Source organism: Ambystoma mexicanum, chromosome 1q (assembly GCF_040938575.1).
Source record: "Ambystoma mexicanum isolate Mex_15411 chromosome 1q, UKY_AmexF1_1, whole genome shotgun sequence".
NCBI lineage: Eukaryota > Metazoa > Chordata > Amphibia > Caudata > Ambystomatidae > Ambystoma > Ambystoma mexicanum.
In genome coordinates, this window is record NC_090922.1 from 435207988 (window position 1) to 435226439 (window position 18452).

The 18452-nt window shown below is 45.7% G+C and overlaps 1 protein-coding gene across 3 annotated transcripts in view; it reads right to left on the minus strand.

Moving 5' to 3' along the window:
- The window catches only part of LOC138528359 (F-box/LRR-repeat protein 8-like), a 112652-nt gene that overhangs the window by 85104 nt on the left and 9096 nt on the right, over positions 1 to 18452 (minus strand). Inside the window, exons 1-2 of one of the 3 annotated variants that reach the window (XM_069639910.1) lie at positions 6313 to 6519; positions 4276 to 4441 (exon numbers count right to left, since the gene is read on the minus strand). The exons of 1 other annotated variant lie outside the window; for it this stretch is intronic. The gene's annotated coding sequence lies outside the window, so the exon portion shown is untranslated. Of the gene's footprint in view, positions 1 to 4275; positions 4442 to 6312; positions 6520 to 18452 lie in introns of those variants that run through there. One more of the 3 variants, XM_069639920.1, reaches the window with a different exon arrangement.

The window sequence follows — 18452 nt, forward strand, 5'->3', positions numbered from 1 at the left end:
AGCAAATGACTTCTGCCGACTGTGGGTAATGTGACAGGGTCAGGGAACTGACCCTGTCAAGAGGGGATGGGGACCCCTCTAAAAACGGGGTGGGAGGCTTACCAAGTATCTTCACTAGAGCCAATCCTGCCCCAGCGGCAGGCTGTAAGAGTTGGGAGGGCCCCAATGTCTTCTGTCCCTTCAACCTGTGTCTGCAAGACTGAACTGAGTATCATGTTTTCTTGCCTCATACCCATTTTGTACAGCACTGGCCAGCCTCGTTCTATTTGCCCTGTAGGATATTACCCAGAAGGCCTGGCGGTTGGGGAGCGAGCGAGCAAGCAACCCAACCAAGAAAGAGACTGTGAGGAACTGCAGAGCTGAAAAGCCATCAGCACAGCAAGCAAACAAGCAATCCCTGCACTCTTCGTGAAATGAACAATGACAGTTATCCACAGCCCAGCCGGGTGCCAAGGCAGAGAGCACAGAAGCAACGCAGACAGGCGAACCAGCACCAGAGCAGCACCACGCAGCAACCGCAGAGGGTCCGGTACTGGAGCCGCAGCGAGAGGGTGGCCAGCCTGGTATGTAGCTGAGCGAAACCAATATGCCATGAACTGACTTTTATTAGTTTAAGCTAAACCTTTAAACATTATTATGGCTATTTCATCATTTTCCATAAATGTGAGAAGCGTTAAGGAGAAGAGCAGATGCACTAGCACCCTGAGTTTTTTGGCTAGCCAGAATAGTGATCTTTATTTTCTATCGGAATGTGCCATCCCTTATTCCCAGTCCTACAGACACCTGGAGGACCAGTGGACTCTAGGTCCCTCATATTGGTCGGAGGGGGTGGGAAACAGCACTAGGGCTACAGGTGTAGCCATCTTAGTCAGAGGGAAGCGTTTCACGGCCAACTCCGTCACCGAGCTTGAATGCGGCAGAGCTCTTGTCATTGATGGCTCGTGGGCGGGGGAGCCGGTGAGGCTCATAGCTGTGTACGCCCCCTCTGACGTAGATGAGCGGATGGAAATTCTCCAGCGCCTGAGGCCACTGCTGGTCACCACCAGAACAATATTGATGGGTGGGGATTTTAACTGTATCTTGGAAGAGGGAGGACGCATAGGCCTGAGGGCGGGTTCTAGGGGGGATGGATGCCGCAGCAAAGCTCCTAGCGGAGATGGTGCACGAGGCATCCTTGAAGGATGTAATCGGGTCAATGGGGCCTAACGACAGGAACTCCTCCTGGAGTTCCCCAGATGACTCTCTGCACTCTAGGATAGATTTTGTCTTCACCTCCCAAACAGTGAGGGGGGGACAGAGTACTATGATACCTGTTCACTTCTCTGACCATCGAGCTATCCACTTCCAGGGTGAACTGACGGGCAAGTTCCTAGCAGGACCGGGATCCTGGAAGTTGAACAGCTCCCTGCTGAGAGAAGAGAGACTGGAGGCCGACCTCAGGGAGATGTACAGGTTGTGGCAGGAAATGAAGGACGGCTTCCAGTCGATAGGGGAGTGGTGGGAATGGGTCAAGGGAAGGGTTCAAGACTTTAAGAATGCGGGGAGGAGGAAAGCCCAGTGGAGGAAGAGGGAGTGTACAAAACTGCAGCGAGAGCTGCAGGAGCTGCACGGCCTCCAACTCAAGGGATGGGACCTAAGGGGTCCCCTGGAGGAAGTCAAGAAGGGGCTGAGCCAGTACTTTCGGGATGAATCCAGGGGCATAATCTTCCGTTCCAAAGTGGAGAACCTTGAGAAGGGGGAGAAATGCAACTCCTTCTTCAGGAAAGTCTACGCTGCGCACACCCCTCTGGTTGAACTGCGCAACAAGGAGGGGAAACTCTGTAACTCAAGGGATGGCATAATGAAGGTGGCGACCGACTTTTATGGGGACCTCTATGCAGAGAAGAGGTCAGTGGGACACCAGGCAGAAAGGTTTCTGTCGGGCATCCCAAGAACGGTCTCCCCAGCAGCGCAAGCGGCACTGAATGCTCCCCTCACACTGCAGGAGCTGCACCTTGCGACCAAATCTTTAAAGACAGGCAAAACACTGGGAAGTTACAGTCTCCCAGCCGAATTTTACGTCACTATGTGGGACATAGTAGGACCAGACCTACTCGAGGTGTACAAAGAGATGGTCGTAGGTGGTAGCATGCCTCAGTCTATGAGAGAAAGTATCATCACGCTCTTGTACAAACAGAAAGGAGAGAGGTGTGACCTCAAGAACTGGAGGCCCATCTCTCTCCTAAACGTGGACTTCAAGATTCTGGCAAAGACAATGGCGACTAGACTCAGGGGTGCTATCGGTGAGATTGTCCACCCCGACCAGACCTGCGGGGTCCCTGGACGTAGGGTCGCTGACAGCCTCGCCCTGATCAGGGACACAATCCAGTATGTCACGGACCACAAGGTTCGGGCAGCGCTGGTGTGCCTTGATCAGGAGAAGGCCTTCGACCGCGTCTCCCATGGACAGGGTCCTCAAAGGGTTTGGTCTGGGGGAATTCTTCTGCAGTTATGTTAAAGTAATGTATAAAGACATATTCAGTTCAGTCATGGTGAATGGTTGGAAAACAGACCCCTTTCCAGTAAAGTCTGGGGTTAGGCAGTGCTGTCCTCTCTCACCCCCTCTGTTTGTTTGCATTATGGAGCTCTTGGCGGAGTACATCCGGAATGACCCAGACATCAGAGGCATCCCGGCACCAGGAGACGCGAGAAGAGAGGTAAAGTGTTCGCTCTACATGGATGACTTCACCCTCTTCTGTGCAGACAGTCAATTGGTGTCGGAGCTTCTGAGGACCTGCAAAAACTTTGGCCAGGCATCAGGCGCAAAGATAAATGCAGCAAAATCCCAGACCATGCTGTTTGGATACTGGGATAGCAACCAGGAGCCCCTTCCCTTCCCAATCGAGAAGGACTTCATCAAGATCCTTGGGGTCTGGTACAGGAAGGAGGGGGCAGCGCTGAAAAGCTGGAAGGAACGCCTGGCCAAGGTCAAACAGAAACTGGGTCTCTGGAGTCTCCGCAAACTGAGCATGGAAGGGAAAGCTCTGGTGCTGAGAAATGATGCGCTGCCTGTCCTGCAGCATGTGGCCCAAGCGTGGCCTCTCCCCGCCAGTGAGGTGCGGGCCATCAACGCCATGGTCTTCCACTTTGTTTGGGGCTCAAAGATGGATGGAGTTAAGAGATCGTCCATGTACAAGGAGCCTCGCAAAGGGGGGAAAGGAATCCCGGACCTCCCTACGATACTGCAGGCCTGCTTCGCCTGCACCTGCGTCAGAATTTTCCTGGGCAACGCCAACAAGACCCACTCATCCTACCTCCTTTTTCGCTTCTTCCTCACACCAACATGGAGGAGGCTGGGCTGGGACAAGTGGGAAAACTCTGTCCCGTACAACTGGTCGCTCCCTTGGTACTACAGGGAGATGGAAAAGTTCATAGCGGATTTTGGCCTTCGGGGGGTGGTGCCTGCATTGTGGAACCCGAGGACGATCCACAACCTGATCAGGACACCACAGACCCCACTGAGGACCTGCCAGCAGCCACAGTTACCCAGGTGTGGGAAAATGTGGAATCGAACAAACTCCTGAACATTCACAAGGACATTGCCTGGCTGACGGTGAAGGGGGCACCATCTGTGCGAGCATTCATGAACAGGCGGGGCCTCTGCCCACACAGGAGCTGCTCAAGGGAGTGCCCGGCAGAGGAAACAGCGTACCACCTCTTGTGGGCATGCCCCTTTGCAAGGAAACTGCAGAGGGCCCTGAACACTGAGCTGAGCGCTCACATCCCGCCCCAAGACATTATACACCAGTCTGTGCTGTATGGACTCTTCGCACAGACACACATGTAGAGGCAATCCAGAACTGCTGGAGGATCCTCTGCTGCCTGAAGGACATTCTCCTCTACGCAAGGAAACGCCTGGTCCTCAATGATGAGCTACTGACAACCGAGGCCTGCCGCAGGCTGGTCCACGGCCTGCTAAGAGACTACGAAATCAGAGACAGCCTGGAAGATGGGGGATCTGAGTAAAACCCCCAGCCCAGGCAATCCTCCAAAAAAAAGACTCTTAGCCTATTCAGGCAAATACACGAACATTGTGTAAACCACAGACTCTGAAAAAGAAAATATATATGTACCCACCCAAACGCCAAAAGTAAAACTGAAACCACCCCTTCTGCTTTGAGGGGGGAATGTAATTGCCATAAAAGTCTTCTTATTGAAATTAATTTATTACCCTTGTATCATCTTTAAGCACTTAATAAAGATATTTTTACACAAAAAAAAGAAAAATGTTCATACCTGCAGCAGCAACCCAGATGAAGGGCGCAATACGAACTGCAGCAGCATTCTGACCTTCAGCAAGGTCGCAGAGCGAGGCCCACATAAAACCGCTATTTCAGACGCTCTGGTAGTGGAACAATGATGGGAGTTTGAGAGGGCCATCATTTCAGAATGCAGGCACATCCTGTAGGAGACAGTGCAGGGCTTAAACTCGCTTTATGTGTTTGCTTACCTGTAACACTTCTCCTGGTAAAAGGAAAGCCAGCTGTTGGCTCGAGGAACCAGTTGAGGAAGAGAATAAATGAGGGTGTGGGGGCGGGGGGTGAGGATAAAGAGGAGCAGGTTGTTCAGATGAGGTCAAGGGAGAAGGGGGACCAAAGGACCAAGCAGAAGAAGAATGGTGCCTTGGAGCACGGAGTATGCTTGCTGTATGAGTTTCCAAGGTGAGGTAGTGCGTGGTGGGAGAAAGTGGTATTTGGGTCCGAGTGTGCGTGTAAGGTGCGTGAGTGAGGCTAATAGAGGGAGATTCGGAATGGATAAAAGATGAGTGAGCGAGTGAAAGGCGAATGACTGAGGGAGAAGGTGTGGGTGGAGTATAGAGTAGCAGAGTGAAGAGGGTAGAGTAGTAGTAGTGAAGAGGGTAGAGTAGGCATAGTGAAGAGGGGAGAATAGTAGTGAAGAGGGTAGTAGAGTGAAGAGGGGGAGTTGTAGTAGAGAGGAGAGTAGGAGTAAGAAGGATAACACTGGAGGGACATAGGGGAAGAGAGGGCGACATGAAGAAGAAAGGGAGGAATAAAGAGAGGAGAGGGGGAGAAAGAAAAAGAGAAGAGTATAAGAAAAAGAGAAAGGATAGAACATCAGGGCAAGGAGTACAAGAGTGTGCTAGAAAAGAACTAAGTGAGACCTGAGTGTTTGGAAGGCACCTCGTCTTGTACTAACTGTACTATGGGACCTAAGTTAGGATTCACCTAGATTGGTCCAAGGGTTATGGATTAGACAGTGGGGTTTAGCATCTCCGATTACCATCCTAGGGTTGAAGGACACCTGGCCTAGGGAGGGAATCATCCAGGGAGATGAGAGAAAGAGAGAGCTGGCCCTTAGTGAGCCCCTTCTCAAATCCTTCAATAAAAAAAAACCTTTAAATATCTTCGAGAGTTGGTGTGCTTTTGTGGTCATGTGTGACAGTAAGCCTCTAGTGCGATTCACCTGTAACTGTCCTCGCTCTTGTAAAATAGTTCTTTACTCCTCAGCATCACCATACTCTTGGGCAGTGCTGCTATACTGTGGGCACCATCATCAGTGTTTTAGCATGGCAATACTGGCATATGTTAAAGATTAAAACATAACTGTAATGTAACCATAAACAATGAGCGCAACATGAATGTAACTGTAACCTTAGCACTGAGAGTAACATGTATGCAACCGGAACTTTATGCAATAAGAGTAACCTCTATGAAGCAGCAAGTAACCTTATCCAAAAAGAGTAACACATAACTGAAATGTAACCTTAAGCAATGAGCACAACATGAATGTAACTATAGCCTAAGCACTGAGAGTAACATGTATGAACCCGTAACCTTATGTCATAACAGTAACATGTATGTAACAGTGCCTTGATACCTAGGGTTTAGTGCGCTATACAAGTGCAAAAATAAATAAATACATTAATTTGGTTTCAGGTAACATCAACAAGTGTTTTACAGTGGCATTACTGGAATATATTTGGACACAGGCAGCACAAAAATGATGTGCAATGCCAGTGTACTGTTGGTATTTCGCATGTGTTCCTCCACAGAACTGTTTGTAAATTGGCAATCGAGATGTTCAGCCGCATGATTAGCTGTGCTGGAGGGAGCTGGGGGCCTGACGGACGCAGGCATGCTGCAGCAGCCTGGAACCACTGGATGAGGCGGTGCAGCACCCAAGGTGCAAGGTAACTGAGCGGCGGCAGTAAAGTGGTCCGGGAGGCCGCTCATGCTGTGCTCGCTGATCGCAAGCTGACAACTGCTTTGTGGATTTAGGGTGGGTGGCCCCTCGATCACGTCCCGTCCTTACCGCCGAAGCTTGTGTGGCATTTGCTGGTGCCAGAGAGGGTGCTGCAACGTGTGTGCTAGGAGTCGTCGTTTGCCATTGTTGTGGCGATCCGCAAATTTAGCTCAGCTGTGCCCCTCTCATAACATTGCGACTGCTGCAGTTGATACAGATACCATTCCTGGCCCACGCCAAACCTAATGACTTACATCCTGCATCGAGCACCGGTGTAACGTCACTTTTTCCTATCTGTCAGAAAATCCTATCTTGCTGACTGAGCATGCGTGCGCATGCTCATTCAGTACTTAAAGGATAGGATTTTTTGACAGCAGGAATGTGGTGTCCCTGTGTTTGTGGGGTCCCAGGGGTGCCGTTTCTGTAACTTGATGTGAGCCAGGCTCACTGAACTAACAGAACACGGAGAAGCCCTGTTAAGAGCTACTCGGAAACGGACGCAAACCTCACGAATCCACCGGACGCCGGAAGATAAACACAGCGGACACTGTGTTTCATAAAGTCCCAGGATTCTAATAAGCACTAAATGTGCAAAACATATGAAAGTATACATAACAAATATATATGTACGTGTATGTGAAGTAAGTGCATCATTATCACGTTAATAATGCATTTATTTCACATACACATACATATTCGTGATAAATCCGGCTGACTGCGCATGCTCAGTCATGACTTGTAGTTTTTGTTTTTTTTTTTCCGGTTCATTTTAATTCCAGCATCTCATGTCTCAGTGTTACTTTTATCTTGTGACAATGTGCCAGAAATTGCAGTGGATAGAAGCCCCTCCATTGGCATGCACCGTAGTCGGGCTTTTGTTGTGGGGTGGAAGGGGGGGGGGGGTCTGCTCGTTCGAAAAAATGTCAACGATGGCTGCCACCCGCTCGAAAAAGGGCAGACTTGGCATCTTTCTCTGTGATTTGTAGCATGGCTTTTATGTGAAAGGTGAACTCGCTGCACTGGCTTTCAATGCAAGGTCAGAGCCGTCCTGGCGTTCAGTGACTTTCGGTGCACGTGCCGTGGACCTGGCCAGCGTTTTGATCTAAAATGAACACACTTGAGCTGTAAAATAAGTGGACGTTTTGTCAGGGTAGATGATCTGACCATAAAGGGCAGCCACCCTTGCAAAAGATGCACTGGAGTGGAGCAAAGTCTGTCGCTGACAGGTGTTCTTCGCAAAGTGCCTGTTAAAGGACCATGGTTTCAGGAATCTCTTGCCATTTTAGGGGGGGAGGGGGCAAATGTTTCTGCAATGACGTTCCAAAAAATGTATGCAGGCTGTCCCCACATTGCAATGTCCCAGGGCGCAGCTACAAATGCGAACGGCCAAGGGCTATGCTATAAAGTGGCTCCGATTCTCCTCGTAGATTTTAGGCCTTAGATGGCACTACCTGTTCTTCCTGTTGCCCGATCATTACAGCTCAGCAGTTGGCACTGTAGTTCCCTTTTCATTTAATCTATTCACGTTATGCCCAGTATGTTTGCCAGGAAGCTAAAATGGGAAGCCTGTTTATCGGTGTTAAATTACAGGATGTTTTGGATATAGGTAGGTGGTGTTTATAACAATCGGAGGTGCCTAATGACAAATCTGCTACAAAGCCCAGAATAGATAACTTTAAAAATGCCAGAAAACCACCCAAGGCTGGGTTCTCATTATTTTGAGCGGGTGATGATCGCCCCCCTCAAGAGACTGACGGATGACAACAGATTTTGTGTTTTTTGTGGGTTTTTTTGGAATATATGTTGAACATCCTCTTCCACCCAGGTCGTTACCAAAGTACTTAATAGGAGCGTGCACATAGCCAGACCCGCCCCCCTCACTCCCGTGGCAAGCTATCTGTTGACATGTTCGAATGGGCATGGTTTCTTCTTGGGACCACGGTAGAGTGTTTTGTTGACCCACAACTTTCACCACGTTTGCAGTGAAGAGAACTTCCAGAGAGGAAATGCCCCAGGCAACTATTGCGTGCAGTGGATTACATTCAATAAGCGTTGTGCTAAAAGGTGAGCTTAGAGCGAAATTGCATATGGAAAAAGTTGGAAGCTTGATCCTCATTGACTCATTCCAGTTCGCATAATATTGGGCCCGCGTTGGTGGCAAAGCTCGTTAATATCCTAAACCATACGTTTATTGCTTTTTGTTGGTTTGCAACAAACCGTATTCAATTTCTAAAGCGATTTCATGTTTACGTTTCATGGGACCTGAGTTTGTTTATTTATTTATTTGTATTTGATGAGCGCGCAGCAGCCCGAGGGCATCGTGGCGCTCGTTACATTGGGAGAACAAAAACCTATTTACACCTAAAAACACATATCAGCATGATTAATGTACAATTGCAAAGGACAATTGTCCAACAAATAGTAGTGGTAGTTTTAGTTGAAGTGAGAAGTTTTTTGTTTTTTCCAAAGGCAGGGAGAGAACCTTCTGCTCTTAGGGCAGGGGCAAGCTCGTTCCATAGTTTTGGAGCTAGGTATATATATATATATATATATATATATATATATATATATATATAATATATATTTGCCTCCTTAGTGTCTTACCTCCTGTTGATACTTTCTGAGTCTGACAGTGCTTCCTTTGGGCAAGTTGACCGTGCTTACATGCTCCCACAAATTTGGGGTTGAACGAAATGTGAATGGAGAGGTAAACGTGATTGTTCCTCCAGCACCTGCCTGTACGTGATATATATATATATAAAACCTGTTACTGGACCATAAGCAATAAGCCATAAAGACAAACATAGGGCTTAGACAAGGTTGTGTATTAGCACCAGTACTGTTTAATATATGCCTAGCAGATATGGCTAAAACCCTTGATGAAACTCCACTGTGATAGGAAAGGAAGAGATCAGATGGCTCACCTATGTGGACAACACTGTGGTCCTGGATAGCAGTCCTATTGGCCTGCAGCGATCCATTGAAACATTGCACACCTATGCTATAGAAAATAATATGGAGATCAATTCAACAAAAACAAAGGTGATGGTAATTGGAGCACCTCGAAGTAGTAAATCAAAGTTTAATTGGGGAAATAAATGGGAAAGTTCTTGAGGTTGTCATCATATGTATAGCTCAGCATGAATACCTTTGCTAACCCTATTAAAACAGTACGAACAAATAAGGAAGTAGAATATTACCAAACAGTTCCTTGCTAGTACGAGTCGCCATTCAATAGAAGGCTACCTTCAGATATACAGGACTGGCATAATACCAAGCATCTGGTATTGGCTTGAGGTGCTCAGTGAAGACCACATACAGTGGTTTAACCGATTAGATGTGGTCGATTTTGAGAGTACCCATAGAGGCCATTAGATGTGAATTGGGCCTCATATCTGTAAGGGCTCTGTGGCAGGTCTAACAGTGTAAACTATATATTAAGCTCAAGATGCAGGATCCAATAGAGGATACAAAGATGGGTTTGATGGAAAGAGATAATAACCCTTAGCATGTGCTTACGGTAATTGAGTGGAGTTATTTAACTGCCCCTTTCCCTCATCTACCAAATCACATGTTCTTGTTTTGTTGCACATAGGATATAATGTATCACAGACTGAGAGCGAAAGACTGAGAGCGGCTGAATGAGAGAGTCCGACAGTGAGTGAGTGACTGAGACTGACAATGAGAGCTTGTGAAATGGGATCCGTCTGCAAGAGGCCACTGATAAGATTGTGGGGTTGCAGATTATTTTCCCTTGTAAGGCCTACTCCTTCCTTTCCCTGACCAATGGACTGCCTTCTAAGCTCTCCTACCACATTACAACCCACCCCCCTCCCCAACAGACCCTTGCCACATGCCTACCCATTAGCATATCAACATTAACCAAAACATGACTAAACTCTCCTCTTTAGTCCCTTCACACTCTTCCACATACGTGGCTAACCAGATCCAAAGCACTGTCTTGTTGTCTGTCGGGTAGTAGGCTGCTCCCTCTTGGAAAAGCTACTCCCTGGTTTCTCCACCAACCCTATAGAAAGAAAGCAGAACGGTACTTCAACCTACACCTATCCACACCACAGGTTTTGCACCTGCCTCTCCCACACTACTTATGCCCCCCTCTTTTTTTCCTTACAGATCCACATGCAGTGCGGCCACCAGTAGTTTTAGAAGGACAATCTACAAGACCACTTACATTAGAAACCTGCCAGGAACAGACCTGCTTCACCTGTATTCACTGTTCTTTGTGTCTACAGTTTTTCCCTCTTCCTTTTGAAAAAACACTGCTCTACCCCACAAGCAGTGACCATAACCAACATAAGTGGGAACCAACCCTACAGATAATGTTTTCAGACACTTTTAGTCCCTAAAAGAAAATATGTAAATAACCCCCAAAAAAGAAATGGTGAGTAAAAGTGCTCCCAACAAAAAAAATAAGAAACTTGATACATAGGAGCCTCCTTTCCTTCACAGTCTGCAGTTTTGTTCAGATCAGTAGTACACATTGAGCCACGGGAAGAAGCGCTACTAATATTAGGGCCTGTTCTAAGGAGGTACAAATTTACATTTTTAATGTGCATGAACAACTAGTGCAAAAGATATTTATTACAATACATTGGTTTTAGAGTGAAAACATTTTTACTCCAGTTTGGATGGAACTTACTTTTTTTTCTACTCCATAAAAACAATTTGACCCCCCCACCCCCACTTTAAAAAGTAGGGATTAAAATACCACCACTTCTAAATCTTATCTGGAGCACTGGTGGAACCATGAAATCCCATGTCGGGGTTTAGGAATTACATCCAGAAAATATGTGGGGTACCTGATGCATGGTCCTGATTTTCCAGGGGTATTGTACTAAAGAAAATCGTAACAGTTTGAGGACCTGACAAACTAATACATGGTTTAAAATTAAAATTCAATGAGCAGGAGCTAAAACCAGCTGATGGGTGTCAGGCATCACCCAGTAGGCAGGAGCTACTGCTGGGGAGCCAGAAGTGAGTACACAGCGCATCGCAATTCTAAGTTCGACAAGAGAGGCAAACTTTAACTTTTTGCACATTACGTATGATCCTTTTTGTTTAAATGGGTACTGGATGTGCAAGGCATACATTTTATTTGTTAAAAATTGATTAGCAGAGTTTACTAATTAACATTTTATTGATTAGCAAACACACCTGTTTGATTAGCAATGTTGTACCAATATTTTTAATGTCACCAGAAGTTATTTGCATCCAAAATATAAATCTAGCCTCAAAACATTATTTTTGTGTACCGCTGAAGTAAGATAGTGAGACAAATCAGGCCTTGCAAGTTCTTTATAATTCCAATACAACTGCAGGTTAAGTGATTTAGTTTACCTACTCAACCTAAAAGAATTACACTCGAACCATAGAAACGGGTGACAAAAAAATGCAAAAGCGCTTTCTGTAAAATGGTGCATGTCTCCACAAACCAACTTTGTTTGGCACGCTGCTGCCAGCTATGTGCAGGGGAACCTATTTGACATTTACTGCAAAAAAGTAAATGTCACATCCCTTATTAAAAAGGCTCTGAAAACAGTTTGGCCAGCTCTCTCCCTGGGGGGGACGGGGGGTGTGTGTGTGCGTGTGTGCGTGTGTGTACAGTGTGTGGTATTACATTTGATGTGTCGATGTACAGCCTGGACGAAACAGTTGCTTGTTCTTTTGCGTAATCATCTAGTTAGCCTAGTGTATTCATTATGTAAGAGGAATGAAAGTAAGAGACTAAGTAGAGAGAACTGGTCAAACTAGGTGGACTCTTGTAGTTTGCTGGGATCTCACTTTCAGGGTATGTGGTATAAAACCGTTTCTGCGTTGAGCGCCAGTTGCACAGAATGCAACCGACAGGTCACAGAATTAGATTTGCCCTTAAAAGCAGTTAGCTGTGTGATCATGTACATTCTCGTAAGTGTTAACTCATTAATGTGATGCATCTTCCCCTGCCCCTCCCCCAGCAACAAAAATCTAGTTAACAGTATGATATTCAGATACACTAACCTTGACTTTACTTTAAGCCATGGAGACTATGCAGTGTTTTACAGAGGCAATACTGTAGTTGTGCATTATGCAACAACTAAAATTGTTAGGAATGCAATTGCATGATTGTTTTTAATAAAGTTACACACACTGGTCTTTGCAGCAGTGGATATAGTTAGCTTAATAAAAGTATTAGCCAGATACTTCTGGTTTTCAATTGTTTGAAAAAGAAAAAAACATCTTGCCTACCACTCACAAGCGTGAAGGAGATTATTACTATTGCACTCTCTCTCCATTAGTCCCTTTGAACTTGCAGTGAACAGAGAAGAGGGTGGCAAGAGCTTTGAGATCCAGAGAGGAATTCAGGGTGAGCAGTGCTTTCATTGAACAGGGTAACTTAAATGGTTAACTTTGGTACACAAGTATCAATTTAATTAGCAAAACTACAGGATTTCATAGAAAATTGCTGTGTGACGCTGCTTATTTTATGCCTTGATGTGCCTAATCATTCTTCATTAACATACTCAAAGTTAACATCACATATCTGTTTGCAATGCACCAGTTGGCCCGGGGTGCCAAAAGTAGCTGTTGTTTTCAAGCTACCCATGCTTCCCTTGGCTAGAAGCAGGAGCTAAATAACGCCCAGCAATTTTGAACCCTGAAGAAATATCATTTTATCTCTGTATGTTATCCTCGTATAGAGTCAAACGCTACAAATTCTGTTTTATAGGGTAGCTATCTAGAACATCCATACTGCACAAACAAAAGTACTCTGAAATGACAGCTAATCATATCTACGTTGGGGGACGTTATGGTTACAAGTAAAACTGAAAAACCCCAGAAATTCACCAGTTATGGTAAGCTAAGCAACCATAACTGGCACCACCACCATGCACTGCTAAGAATAACACCCAAGACATCGAAGATGACAACACAAATGTCATTGATGACATCACATGTGAAATTAATTTTGATTAAAAGTCCCTACAAGAGACTAACAAGGGGTGCTAAAAAAAGGATTTTTATTCCGACACCGGGATACTTGTGGCGTCCCCGTATATAAAGAAAAATCCTTTTTCCAAGATGGCCAGCATAGAAAGGGAAGGCAGGTTTCCATACAGGGCCCCTCTTCGCTTTCCATGGCAGCCTGCAGAAGGCAAAAAGAGAACCCTATGACCATATTACCACAAGCACATTTTTCTTCCCTTTCAAACCTATCCCAATTTCGAATAACTTTACCAGAAAGCCAGTCCCAGTTGGACATGTCTACTTTAACCCCATGTGTTGTCCCTCGTGGTTATGGCCAGTAGGCCAGATTGTCCGGATCATGACTTTATTCCATGACCTGGACAATCTGGCCACTGCCCATGGCCACAGGCTACACCTCTGTCACCAAAGGTATATCACTATTTTTTGTACCTACATTATGACACTTGTCAAAAAATAAAACCTGGGCACATTTGCAAAACCATGCTTTCAGGTCCTTGCCAATGCTCCTTACACAAGTTTGCTGGAAATCCACCCATTTTATATTTTTTCAAATGCGTCAAAAGTATGCACATACAATAGTCATATAAACTAGCCCCCACATGACAAAATCCAATCAGACTTTACGAAAACATGTATATCTAGATCTAAAATCTTATTGCAAACTTTTGTGTAGATTTGTCAAATTGCACCACATTTATAAGCCTTTACAATAGTTTTGGAACCCCCCTTTAATTTTGCCCCCTCTCAACAGAATCCCACCAAACCTTGCAGACTCATTCGGAATCAGGTCAAGAATATAATTGCTAAATTCCATGCAGTTTCATGAAGTGGCGCCAAAGTTATAAGCCATCAAAGAACTGTTTTTCACCAACCCCGTAATGCAGATGTGTCCGCGAACTACACAGGACTGTTTGCTGACTTTTACAGCAAAAAACACCTGCTTTTTTGCTTCCTGCAGCCATATACCATCCCATCCTCATCACCCTTCACCTCCCCAGAGATTATTTGATAAGTTTGACAAGTGCAATGTTGTGTTTTTTAATATGTTTTTACTGCAATGTCCGCGGACACCGGCCGCTGTCCTCGAATCCAAGATGGTGGGCGTTTCCAAAAATCTGACGCACTTTGCGCTTTTCATCATCCAATCAGTGGGCGCTCCGATATCCGCGGACACCACGTTGCCTTCTAAGCCAATCAGAGGCCAGTACACGGACCGAACAGGGAAGTGTGTCCGCAGACCGGACACAGATATCACACATTTTTTGTACTTACCTTTTGGTCGTTTAAAAAAAAATACTGGACGGATTTACACCAAATTAACAAAAGAACACTTTCGGCACCAAGCCGCCGCTCCTGCCGCAAATTTGGTGAAAAATCGTCCAGCGGTTCGGGCTGTAGGGGTGAGCAAAGTTTTTTCTCATTATGTCTATGGAAAAAATACTATAACTTTGCCCCTACCCTTGACGAAACCTCACCAAACTTGGAAAAAAAATTCTGAGCGGGTCAACTACATTTTTTTGCAAAGTTTGGTGAGGATTTGTCTCGAGGGACGAAGTTATAAGCCACCCAAAAAGTGCTCTTCCTATGGGTTTAGCAACGTAACCATCACTACTGGGCTGCTACCGCAGGCCCAGTAATATATAATTTTAGTGATTTTTATTTTTAAAAAAATGTATTTTTATTTTTTTAGATGCTGGTATCAGCTTTTATGTGATTACTAACAATATCTTCCTGCTCCCCCCCTAATAGCATTAAAACACCATTGCGTTATGTCTTCACTGCCTCTTGTGTGTTAATTATAGCTCCATTTAAAAATAAAATATATACATATATATTTAAAACATAAATGTTGTGTCCAGGCCTCAAAATCTGTACTCGCCAATAGCGTTTGGCGAGCAATATTTGGCAAGTAGGAAATTGTGGGACAGGCCCCCCAGTGGGTGGAGCAGTAAGGTTTGGGCACTCCGCGTCCAGATTGGCACATCAATGTGCCTCTCTGCACCAAGGGGAGTTGTGTTACCAAAGGAAAAAAGTGTAAAAATGGTGGAACGCTTTTTAGGGGGGGCTGTGGGGCACCCCAAAGGATACCTCACATGTGTGGGTGCACCTACTGGGGGCGCAAAAGGAAAAGGGTAACCTGCTGGTAACCCCAAGCCTTTCGCCACAGCACAGTTTGTTCATGTGGGCAATCTACAGATTTGGGCCTAGGGTGTCGAAGCCAGCAAGGAAAACAGGGAACCACATCCATTTCCCAAAAGAGGAAACCCCTGGGAATCCACAGAGGTCTGACTTGCGCGAAGCGGCACAACATTTATTACCCCCAACCCCAGACAAAGTGAAAATTGTGTTTTTTTTCGCACCAAATATCACACTTTGTCGGGGATTGTGGCTAATAAAAACTGGGGCAATATGCGCAAGGCAGACCTCTGTAGATTCCCACGGGTGTCCTCCTTTCAGAAATGCATGGGGTTCCCCGTTTTCCTTGGTGGCTTGGACACCCCGAGGCTCATATGTGTATGATGTGAGAGTGTGAAATTCAGGTGTGAAAAAAGACTTGGGAGTTACCTGTGTTTTAGGCCTTCCCCTTGGCGCCCACGTAGGGGCACCCACACATGTGAGGTACCGTTTTCATCGGGACAACTGTGGGAACACAGAAAGGTATAACATTTGTTGTGTTTGTGTGGTTTTTATAACGTTTTGACCCATTTGATGGTGCCCTTTGTCACACAACCCTTTAATTTCCGAAATGTGACCTGCATTTAGTCGCTGCTTTAGGCACCATACACTTTTGTAACCTGCACAAGTCACATATTCTTGAAAAGGTCTGCCTGTGCTCTTTCAAAAAATGTATGCTTGCCGTTCCTCACCACATTGGTTTTCCCGATTTGCTAAGTGCCTCTGTTCAGGCCGTGAGCATAAAACTCCTGTGTACCATGGCTCAGTGTTTGGCTTGTGGTGTTGCTTGTTTAGTAAAACACTACAAAAAATGTGTGCTTTCCTAACTGCAAGAGTCGGGGGAATGTAGCGGAGCATTGCTTTTCTCAAAATTCATAGAAGCCATTGCTGTACCAAGCCAACCATGTCCAACACATACCTTTTTTTCGGTCATTTTTCCGCTTTTCCCCCAATCTATGGCATTTTCCCCTACCTACTTGTTGCCTGACCTACGCAAAACACCCCTTCCTAAACTTGGAATTTTGTCTACTTTTCAGAAATATATGCCTTTCTGTCCTCCAATTCGGCTTTCCTACCCTTTTCTTCCATTCCGTCCAGGCATGTCCAATTGGCAAAAATGGCCAAAATCGCCTACCTCTCACAAAACAGTTGATAACCACATCAAAATAATGATGTTTCGTTTCCACTCAACCTGTTCTTGAAAGCCAGGAAATTGGGGAATTCAGCACAGCAAACCATTTGTTCCTAGCTCTTACAAGGAAAAACCACAGGCTTCTTTGTACATTATTTTATGGGCATTTTTTGAAAAAACCCAAACTTTTTGCCCGTTTTGCTTATTTTCTCTCCCCCCTCCCCCCTACAGCAATCTAGGATTCCTGTGGGAAAAAAGGAGCCAAATTTGGCCGAGATATATCATGTAACAAAAAAGCTACAAGGATTTGAATGGCCACATACCGAAATCACCAAAAAAGGCCTTGGCACTGGGGGGAAAAACCCATGGCAGTTAAAGGGTTAAATAAAATGACAAGTAAAATAAACGGAAATCACAAATTATGATAGTGAAAGCAAATGATTTTTCAGGGCAGCACAGGAGCGATGAAAAGAGGGGGCTGAGCAGATAGGGAGAGGGAGAGTTCCAAAGTATGGGAGCAAGTAACAAAAATGAGCAAAACCGGGATGGAGCCCAGGGGATTTGCGGACAGAGATACAGAGAAGAGGTTCAGAACAAAGAGAACATGCAGGAAGGTAGAGAGAGTTAAGAGGGCAAGATAGGAAGGAGCAGGACCATTAAGGCCATGAAGACCGTGCAGGGAAAGTGAAAGAGAAGTTGGTTGTCAAATAAAAGAAGGAAATTGGAGCATCAGTGACTGCTAAAGGAATCATGAGCAGGAAGAGAAAACATGAGATGAATAGAGGAGTTGAAGACTGAGCGGAAGGGACGGCGAGACAAGAGACCAGAAGGGACGGGCACGACAACCTGAGCGGAAGGGACGGCGAGACAGGAGACCAGAAGGGACGGGCACGACAACTGGTATAAAGGCGATAGCGGCCGCACAAGCAGACGTTGCCAGAACATGTGCAGACTTGAAATCCACCGCTGCAGAAAGGAAAGGGCCAGAAAAAAGTATTCTCTGCCTATGCCCCAAGACTATGGAACCTCCTCCTCGTTAGCATCAGACTCACCCCCACGCTCCTACAATTCAGAAAGGAACTCAAGACCCACCTCTTCAAGGAGTCGCTCATACTCAACACCTAGGCCATCACATCGCCCCTTGCACCACCTGACTCACTAGATGGCGCCCGCCCCTCTCCTCAACACCACCCGGTACAGCTGTACTCCTCCTCTGTGCTCCCATGTATCCTACACCCCGATGTATATCTGTTCTGTTGTTACCTCTGAAAAGCACTCCGTTATGCATCTGTACTTTTGTATACCTCTCTAAAGAGCTCCATTATACATCTGTACTGTTGTATACCTCTCTAAAGAGCTCTGTTATGCATTGTATACCTCTGTAAAGAGCTCCGTTATGTATCTGTATTGTTGTATACTTTTGTAAAGTGCTCTGTTGCTTCTCAAAGCTAGGTCCGCCTCAATAGATACCATCATATCAATAATAAAAGCAGTAGTAGGGATTTGAGTAGTGAAAGAGAGTGAAGACTCAAAGATTACACCAATATTTCTCACAGTAGAATAAAGGGGATTAAAGCAGGTGGGAAGGAAATACCAGAAGGGTAGGCAGAGGGTGATAGAGTGGAGGAGGGGAATAAATAGAAGCTCGGATTTTGACTGGCTTTAAGGTGAAGAAAGTGAGTGTGGATTCAGAGTTTTAATAGCTGAGAAGCAAGCAGAGACATTGGCCTCAAGGGAGTCAGAAAAGTTAGACAGAGAGGAGAAAATGTTGGGTGTCATCTGCACAGAAATGAGGCAAAGATTAAAGGAAGATATGAGATAGGAGAGCGGGAGTGTATAAGGGGAGACGACAAGAGGGACAAGCACAGAACCCTGCAGGACATCAAATTGGAGAGGACAAGAGTCAGGTGTAGAG